The sequence below is a fragment of the Marmota marmota genome, unplaced genomic scaffold (assembly GCF_001458135.2).
Source record: "Marmota marmota marmota unplaced genomic scaffold, marMar, whole genome shotgun sequence".
NCBI lineage: Eukaryota > Metazoa > Chordata > Mammalia > Rodentia > Sciuridae > Marmota > Marmota marmota.
Genome location: NW_026000137.1, coordinates 4,352,888 through 4,363,288, shown reverse-complemented (window position 1 = coordinate 4,363,288; position 10,401 = coordinate 4,352,888).

Genomic DNA, 10,401 nt, shown 5'->3' with positions numbered 1-10,401 from the left:
GTATGTTGAGGCTATTTTATAAGAACATATATATTTGGTATGTTTTCTTATCTCGGGGAATTGATATTTTTATAACTATGTCTCCATTACTAACAAAGATTTTAATGGAAGTCTATTTTGCTAGATATTGGTAATAGTGACCCTAATTTTATTTTAAATAATTATTTGTTTTTTTGGCTATTATATCCCTTCCTATCATTTTATTCAAATTTAAAATTGGTGTATGTATTATGTATCTACTACATCTTCTAATGTTTCAGAATTTAATCTGATAATCCCTTTTACCTGAATTTATTGCTTTTACCTCTATTGAGTGGAATTCTAACATCTTACTTTTTTACTTTAATCTGTTTATTCTAAGATTTGCTTTTTTAAATTTTGGCTAGTTGAGACTTTCTTTCCCTTTCTCAATTCATTTTCTTGCTCTCAATTATTTGATTGTTTTCAATTTTTAATTTTACTCCATATATTTTAATGAGCAACTTTCTTATCAACAAAAGATCCTTAGCATGTGTTATCTCCAATCACCCTGATGTTAACTTAAATGGCTTTATTCACCAGAAACACCTTTATGTTAACTTTGATGCTACAAATTAGTGATTGTTGTTATTTTTTATACAATTAATGTTTATTTATATTTATATACATTTTCTAATTCCTTTTTGAAAGTTTCCCTTTTTATTGGCACATATCAATTGTATAGTGTAATAGGTTTCATTTTGGCATATTTGCACATACATAAATACACAGTTTGATTAATTTCACTCCTAAGTACCTACACATTTTCCTCCTCTTTCCCTCATTCTCTCTCTTTCTTTATCGTAATTTTCTCCCTTCTACATTTATGGCCTCCTATTTTCTCCTTGTTTTTTTTTTCCTCTAATTTTCACATATGAGAGAAAGCACACAATACTTTTCTAAGCCTTACTTGTTTGACTCAGACATGCAGTCTCTAGTTCCATCCATGTATTTTCTAATTTCTGTGATGTGTACTTTTTCTAACCTCTTAGGCCTTCCTTCCAAGGTAATTTTCTTTATTCTTGCAGTATACATTTATGTGGTGCCTTAATGAGTGTTAGAGTTTTATATTTATTTGTGAACAGTTTGTGTCTACTTCAAACTAACTTAAGTTTTACTGTCATTCATAAAAATTAAATTTTTGGAACCATATTGTAACTCAATAGTGAGTTTCCTTCTCATTCTATACTCTTTGGTTTCCAGTAATTCTGATTGTCATCATTCAGTCTTTTTTATAGACTATCTTTCCTCCCTCATTTATAATTTCCACAATTAACTACCATTTGTCTCATGTAGACTTTTTGAAAACTATCTTTTTTATTGTTTGGCTTATTATAAAGGTAAATTCACATTGTTCATCAATTCTGAAAAAGTCTTAGCCATTATATTGCAATATTGACCTTTTGCTCATCTTCCTCTGAAATGTTCTCTCTTCTTTCCTATGCATTTGTTAAACTTCTATATCTTCTACTTCTTTGTCACTTTGCTCCTGGAAATACACATTAGTGTGAACACTAATATGGGATCAATTAGAAGACAATTACAGATTAAGTTATTTGAACTATATTGACATCTTTAATTGCTGTTCCAAACCTTTCTAGGTATAGGGTTGTGGTTGGAAGTTTTTGGAGGATACTTATTTTATTTTTCTTCTCTTGTTGTCTTCCTTATCAGACTAAGTTTTAACCTGGTTTATTTGAGGCGGGTGCCCATGGTGGAGTTTATGTGGGGTTCTACTGGTAGTTTCAAGTTTAACCCATGTGCTGAGATTTCAGGTTTTGCTTTATATCCCTTAAGCACTTTGGTCATTATATTCCAGAATCTAGGTCAACAGCTATCAAAAGATAGCTCCAGGGCAAATGTCAGTTCCTGAGTTTTCTTATCATATGGATTGCTATTTTATTATAATTTCTGACCTCTGACATAAATATAGTTGCTTTCTCACTACCTAAGCTAAACAGTAAAATGGGCATTTCAAAAATATGTCATCTATACTTCTGGGATATGATTATCTGAGTTCTTTTCTTCCATATTGCCTTATTATATACAATTTTTTAAAGATATGAACTCATTATTTTACATAAAACCTCTTAAATAATTGTCTAATATTGAGATGTATATGTTTGTCAAATATATGCTCTATTTCTGAATTTCAAATATTATAGTATATAAACTATAAAATATTTAAAATATGGATAAAAATGCCAGAAATATAGTAGAAAATATATTATTATTCTAGAAATTGACACCAAGAATTTAAGAGTGGTGAATTTAATAGAATCCATCTTAAAAGTGTCACTGTCAAAGAGTAACAGGCATGAAGAAAGGTGACAAGGAAAGTACTCAGACACAAACCCTTCTTGGCCTTTAGCCTGAATGCTGTGTGTCACATGGATTTTTATGTGATGAGACACTTTGAAGACTATAACAGATAATTGCTTCCAATAGCCTTATAAAATGGCAGAAACAGTAATTGCATGGTTATTTTTAAGTTTCATTTTCAATGTCTTCATATAATTTGAAATCAACATTCATAGGAGGCATTTTTAGAAGGAGTTAATGTAGAAAAGGAATGGAACATTCTGATGATTTTCTTTAAGAAAAGAGCATAGAAAATTAGATAAATTTATTATTAACATATCTCTGAAATAAGCAGAAAAAGGTCTATTCTCCAAGTAGACCTTTCATGGGTATTGGAAACTCATTATTTTTACACTGAGCATCAAAATGAGTTTCTCAACTATGAGCTTAAATGAGTTAAATGGAAAAACTGAGAAATCCCATATTATTAATGTCATTATTTTATTTGTAAAATTATAAGGAAAAATCATCAGTTAACAATTTTATTTGTCAAAGAATGGAGGAAAACAAGAAGTCCTTTAATATAAGTGGACATACAAATAGTGATAAATCTATATAATGGAATATTATTCTGTGATCAAAAGAATTGTCTTATATCAAAGCCACAAAAAGACACTCAAGAAATTTAAATGCATTTTACTAAGTGAAAGAAATGAGTCTGAAGAGGGACGTTTCACACCCTATTATTTCAATTCGATGACATTCTAGAAAAGGTAAAATTGTGGAAATGGAAAATAGATCTGTTTTCCAGCGATTTAGTAAAAAGAGAAGGTTGAATACTTCAAGCACAGAACAACTTTTTAGGGTATTGATATTATCCTATGTAATACCAAACTGATATATAAATGACACTATTCTTTTTTCAAACTTCTAATACTATAAAACACAAAAAGTAAACCTTAACATATGCAATTACAATATTGGCTAGGAGGTTAAAATAGCAAAAGTAACCTAACTGTATTAAAATATACAAAGCAACCTCACTGAAGGAGATATAAAGTTTTGTTTTGTTTGAAGTTGTAAAATTTGCTTTTTTGAACATACTTCAGTAATTTTGGAAATGAGTGAAGAGTATAAGACTAAAGGCAAAAGGAACCATACATACTTCCTATACTCTACTTGATAATGTTGTTTTCCACAATAGAAGAGGTTAACAATCCTGAAATCATTATACTTGTATGTGGAAACTAAACAAATAAATGGATGGAAGATGGTGTGACTCTTGTTTAGTATTGTTGAAGTGGGAAGTTACACAATAAGCAAGAAAAAAGGCTAAAATTAAATTTGTGATGCTGGATTACTGTTGGATACATTAACATGTCTTATTGTTTAGCTTAATATTTATGGGGGGGGAGAAACTAATGGATACATGGGATAGTGTTCACATATATATTTTCTAGCTTTATTTCCAGAGGGGTGAGGGGTACGTGGAGAGTCTCTGAACTATCTCAGTTTTGTTTCCAGAAGGCTTAGAAGCACTGACAGACCATTAGTAATAAGTACACTCCAAAACATGATATTGGTTTCTAAGATCCTTAGAGAAATGCCTCATTTTAGCACTAGGGTAGGGAATGTATAAGAGGAGCCTGCAGAATATTATAGTACCAGAAAGTAAGGATAAGCTCAATAATCAAAATATTGAGGGTTGTCAAAGGTACACATTAGGCAACTGAAAAAACTCCCAATGGTCAAAGCTGGAACAATATAAGCAACAAAATTAATTATATTGGGTTATAACCAAAGGCATAAAATGATAATCTAAGTGTCTGTATGGATATAAACTATTGAATAATTAGATGGGAGGAAGTAGACAATTTCCCTTGCAGAATTCCAAATAATTTATCAAGACATTTATTCTTTCAAGAATGAGGATTGTAACTTCTCATTTTTATGTGGACTTCAAGTAGCAATTTAAAAGGCTGAGGGTAACTGTACTGTAGAGAAACCTGACAAATACTACCTTAGCTAGGTGGTTAGCAATAGAAGATATTAATAGTATGTATCTTTAATATGATGTGCTGAGAATGGTTTTTCTTTTCTCTAGTCTTCCTCTCCAAAACCATATCTAATCATGAGAAAAGACCCGAAGAGATTCAAGTTAAGTGTGGAACTTAGTTAATGATAATGACCAAGACTGGCTCATTATATGTGCCAAGTATGATGCTGATAATATGGGAACCTGATGAGGGGTACGTGGAGAGTCTGAACTATCTCAGGAACTGTTCTGCAGTGTAAACTATTCCAAAGTGAAAAGCTTTTAAAACTGCACAGAAAATCAAAGGAATAATAAAACCACAGTTCAAGATGATGACTGTATCTAGCAGAGAAAGGGAAAGGAATGAGACCCATGGAGGTTTCAAAACCAATGAGTGATATTTTATTAAGTGGGTAGGTGATGTTTATGTTTTCATTCTTATTTTTACACTTCTATGTACTTCACATAGTCTTTTGTTTGTATATTTTACATGTTTTTATAAACTAATAATTGCTTGAAGAAGAAATTATAGAAAGATGGAAAAAAATAAGGGCAGGTTTATAAGGGAGGGTTTTCTTGGAGTTAAGACTTATTTATTTGGCCAGTGAAATAATTGGAATGCTATAGCTATAATTGATTTGGAATTGAAGATGGGGTATGAAATAGCAATTATGTGTTGTGCCCAGTGCTTTACAAGAGGGGTCATCTTTCAGAAGTGAGAAATTTATTTGGCAGGACATTTGAAAGGGTACACTCTGAGTATTGTGCATATTAATTCTCTTCATAAAAGAGAATAATAATGCTCATAGTGATAATAATAGTTACAATTATTTATGCCTATTATGAGTCAATCATAAATTGACTGCTTTCCAAGTCTTCTCAAAGGCTGTGCATAGAGAATTGATAATCAAGAGAGATGTTCAATAAACACTTATGCTGTTGTTAGTATTGATGTTAGTATTATTATTACTGTGCAGACATAGTGGTAAACAACACTGCCCTCTCAAAGTTATTGATGCACCAATTCCTAGAAGATGTGAAAGATACCTTTCGTGGCATAAGAAACTTTGCAGATGTGATCAAACATATTAATATGGGAAAACTTTCCTGCATTATATAGGTGGGCAAAAAAGAAATCACACGGGTCCTTATAAGAGAGCTTTAGGAGGGTGAAGGTCACCAAAAGTTGAGCTGATGGAGCTATAAATTGAAGGACTGTGCCTCAAAGCCTGAGGAAATAACCATGAACACAGGTAGGCAGGAAGCTCCTACAACTTGGAAAAATGCAAGGTAACCGATTCTCCCCTTAAACCTCCAGAAGAACATAGCACTGCTGGTGATACCTTGATTTCAGACTTCTGACCTCCAGAAATGTAATAAGTACGTCCTGTTTTGCACCAGTAAGTTTATGCTAATCTATTACAATGATAACAGGAAACTAAAACATCATGTCATGAACCCCTACCATAACTCTCTAAACTGAAACTCAGATTCCTTATTTTATAGACAGAGTATTAGAGTCTTAGTCAAATTAAAAAAAAATGTATTCACCTCTGTTAGCTGGACAGTGGCAAAGCTGAGGTTTGAATTCAGCTCCTCTTCCTTTGAAGCCCATACTCTTCTAGCTGTACCACTCCCAGCCTAGTGCACTAGCCCTCAAGCTAAGCTGCCTCAACAGGAGTCCTGCTCTACCCCTGGTTGGGCAAAGTTACCTAACAGTTTGGGAGACAATGATAACACCTTTTTGCCTCAAATTCTTCATAAACAAAATGGGTACAGTGAGAGTCCTTAATATACATTGTGGTCATGGGGGAGCAAATCAGATAATCTAAGCAGGCAACAATACACCTTCATATCCACCAAAATAGTATAAAGCCCTTTTAAACCCAGAGTACTCAAAATTGAATTTATCACCCCAAATCTCAAACCTACCCTCTTATATCATCTCTTTGTTCTTATGGTGTCACCATCTACCTCATATTCTCTGCATCTCATCTGTCCCAACCTCCCATTAGAAATCTTCCCTTCCTGCTGCAAATACATATGTGAATTCCAACTGTGCACATGTAAAATTATTGCCATGAAATTCAAATGTGATCATTCCATCTCATGTGTGTGGTCATCTCCTTTCTTCACCAATCCAGAGGTCTCTTCTGTTGTTAATGATATTCCCCTCTTCAGGTCTTACCTTCTAGAAATCATTAAAGAATTCTAAAAACTGATTCAATTTATAGAAATTTACCTTTGCTTCTAAATGGTCCATGTGGCATCTCACTGCTGCTGCTGCTGCTGGTGAGGTCTGGGTTGTTCTGTGCAATACACTCAGGCCTTTGCTAGTCTAGTTTCTGGCACAGGTGACAGGTAGCTGTGGCCTTCTGCCCCATGGTCGTAGCTAGTTCCACCGTTTCACATATAATTCTCAGCTGCAGTTTCCTCAAACTGAACACACAGGAAAGAGTGGTGTACTGAATGCTTATAACCTTAATGACAATGTCTTGCAGAGCCGATCAACCCCCACCCTTAAGTTCCAGTTCTGTGCCCAGGTCAAATAAATAAATAAATATATATATATATATATATATATATATATATATATATATATATATATATATANAAATAAATAAATATATATATATATATATATATATATATATATATATATATCCCCACATCCCTAATTATGGTGAGTTACATTTTTACCAGATACCAATTTCATCCACAATGACATCATTTCTAATAGTTGTTCAATATACAAAGAAATCAATACTTCATTCTTATGATACTGGAAGTATTATTTTCAGAAAATCCAGATTATTTATATATGGTATCTTAGACGGGTTTTATTTTTTTTTTCTCATATTTCCATGCACACCAAGAGATGTTAGAAAAGAACTGCTAAGACAAACCAAGTAAATTGTCGTTTGAAATATTCTGAGGACACTGGTTGTCTAGTCACCCTATTCAACTGCTCAAAATTAGGAAAATCTGCTGTAAGGTTACACATATTTCCATAAGCAGACAAGAAACAGTTGATGTGACTTGATGCTTCATCTAGCATGCTGTTTGACATTGTTGCTCCATTGTGTTGCTCTGATCTTTGCTCTCAAAGCCAACTTCCTCTGATCCTCTTCTCTGTTATCTTCTTCATTTAAGCCAATAGCCCCTTTTGCCTTATTTCACTCCTACCCAGTCTTCCTGCCTCAGATTTTCCCTTTTCTGTTTGGTTCACTCCTTTGCAGTTCTCTTCAAAGCAAACAATGGATTATTTTCTTTTTTGCTTAAATGTTTTTGGAAAATTTCTTATTAATTATGAGATAAATTTCAACCTATTTCAACCAATTCATTTATAATGTCCCCTAAAAATAAGCTACAAAATAATTCTAGACTGAGTTCCCATCTTCAGTCATCAAATTTTACTGACATATGCATAAAATCCATCTGTCCAAAATATGTAGATTCTAATGAAGATCTGTTTTTTAAAAGGAAGAAAAAAATTCGAGTTCTTTTTACATTGCTGGCTTACATATTTTATGAGGTATAATTAACATACGGCTTTCATATGTAGATTAAGATGCATTCAGAATGAAACACTGAATGTTATGTGACAATAGGTATTATGAACCAGTATTTCTCAAAATTCAAATATCATGAATAGTATAATAAAACCTTGAACTTGTAACCTAAGGCCAAGTTTGACACTGCAGTTTGAGAGATCCAATTACTGAGATCCAACAAAAATATAGCTTTTAAAAATCCATTTTAGAGAAATAAAATTAGCTGATATACTTGCTTTACATGGGGAGGTTTGAATTTTGTTTTGATGTATATAATACGGCAACAATATGGTCTGTGGGTGAGCAAAGATGCATTCAGAAGAGATTTATTATACTCTAGAAAGTAGTTTAGGAAATAAAATAGTTATTTCAAATAATGATATGTGAATTTTAATATAATTGCTTGATATAGTCTATAAAGATTAATCCAAGCTAATTTATTAAAAAATAAGAAAACAGAGTAAATGTGACACTGATTAACCAAGTTTTGTATGTCTTATGAAATATTTATGTCTCATTATAAAATTCATCTCAGAAAATTTTGTTTTATTAATTGTTGTTGGTTTGTTGGAATGGACTCACAAGTTGCCACTTTTGATAGTCAAGTAACTGAACTCATTCAGGTCTGTGTAGACGATGGGATGTTCTGGATAGATGTTGCTTAGACAACATGGGTCTGTAGTAGTTCTATAATCATGTGCTTCTCCCTGACTTCTTACTTTTATCCTGACAAGAATCTTTTTGCTCACAAGCTAAAATCCTATTGAAATTTCAAACTAAATAAATACAGGCAGTGTAATTTTTCTCTTAGTAATTACTGATTAATATCTTAATCCACTTCTGAACTATAAAGATTTGTTGTTACATTGACAAGTGGAGTGAAGTTTACGATCAAAAAGCCTGTTTCTTAGTAGCCAGGCAGTTTTAAAAGGCCTCGAAAACTGCAAAATAGCAGCTTTATACTGGAGGATCTGTTCTTCTGACTATAGAGCCAAAGCTCCATGAGACTTCTGTTCAACTGAAGACTGTGCAACTCTGAGAAAATGTTAGAAAGGCAGTGACATCTGGGATTGGCAGAAAAGGATAAAGAATCATTTGGAAAAGGAACATTTCTTCATAACTTACATCCTCATGTTTCCTCCTCTCAATCAAAGCATCTACTTCAATCTACCTGCTGATAAGACATATATGTATATATTTTTTTCTTATGTAACAAATAAACTTTGCCTCTGGTTTAAATAAAATGAAGAATGTCCTTCAGGAAGGTGTTTTAAGTCGGATCAGACACTTATTCTTCAGAGTAAAGAAATAAATCAAATGCCTTCATGAGAGCCAAGCTCAAAGGCAAAGTAACCAGAACATAAGAAGGCAGAGCCTTAATGGGAGAAGGTGTGATTAAGAAAAGAATATGAGGCAGAATAGGAAATATGCATGAGAGGCACAGGTGACATATCTTTGAGACAAATTTAGATTAGTACAGGTAATCTATAGAAACAAATGTAAAACACCAATAGCTAAATGAACGCAAGTTTAATTCTAAAGTAGGAAAGATACAATTATTGTATTGCATCATAAAGGGATTTGCTGTAAAAAAAGTATCGTGTGACATGAAAATACATGTGATGAGACTATAGAAAAAATTAACATTAAAAGTACTAACAACTACAATAAACAGGTTCTTCCTCTGCTCTTGGTATAGTCTATCCAATGGAAGAAGGTTGATCCTTTAAAAATTAGTATCAAATCATGTCACTCTTTGATTCTTCAGCTAAGAAATGCAGCAATCATTACACATGATGAACCATTCAAATATCTTAAAAACATATTTAAATGGAAATGAATAAAATATTGCATTTCTCTTACATCTTACTGATTCTAAAAAATGAAATACATTCAAAGATTTATGCAAGCCAATAACTTAAGAAATATGTTGAAATTAAAGGCTTTTTCAAATGGAAACTATTTTTTAATTTTTTCTAGTAAATTTTAGATGATATTTTAACTAAATTGTTTATTCTAAAAGCATTTGTCAAGCATCTACTGTGTACAAGGCTTGTTGTAAATGTCAAGGAAAAAAGATTTTAAAAGCCCTTTCTATTGAAGAGTGTACAATGTACTGCTTTGGGGGGTTTAGACAGACACATGAGCTAACATATATAGCATAAATTAATAACTCTTATAACTACATAAAGGCAGTTATACAATGCCTTTTGTACTTTAGGTGGTCATCAGATTTTTCTTTCACCCCTATTAAATTAATGGTGATAATATATAGTACAGAAGAGTGTGTGTTATCAAATTGACCCATAGAAAAACTATATCCATTTGTACTGTTTGATGTTTACATCTGAGGTGAGCAGAATTAAAATTAAGTTTAAAATAGCCATTCTGTGAGATTGCTCGAAAGCATTATAAATTTAATGATAAGCATTAGTGGAAATATATAATTTTCTATTTTCAATATAGCATTCATATACTCTATTTTAATTTGCT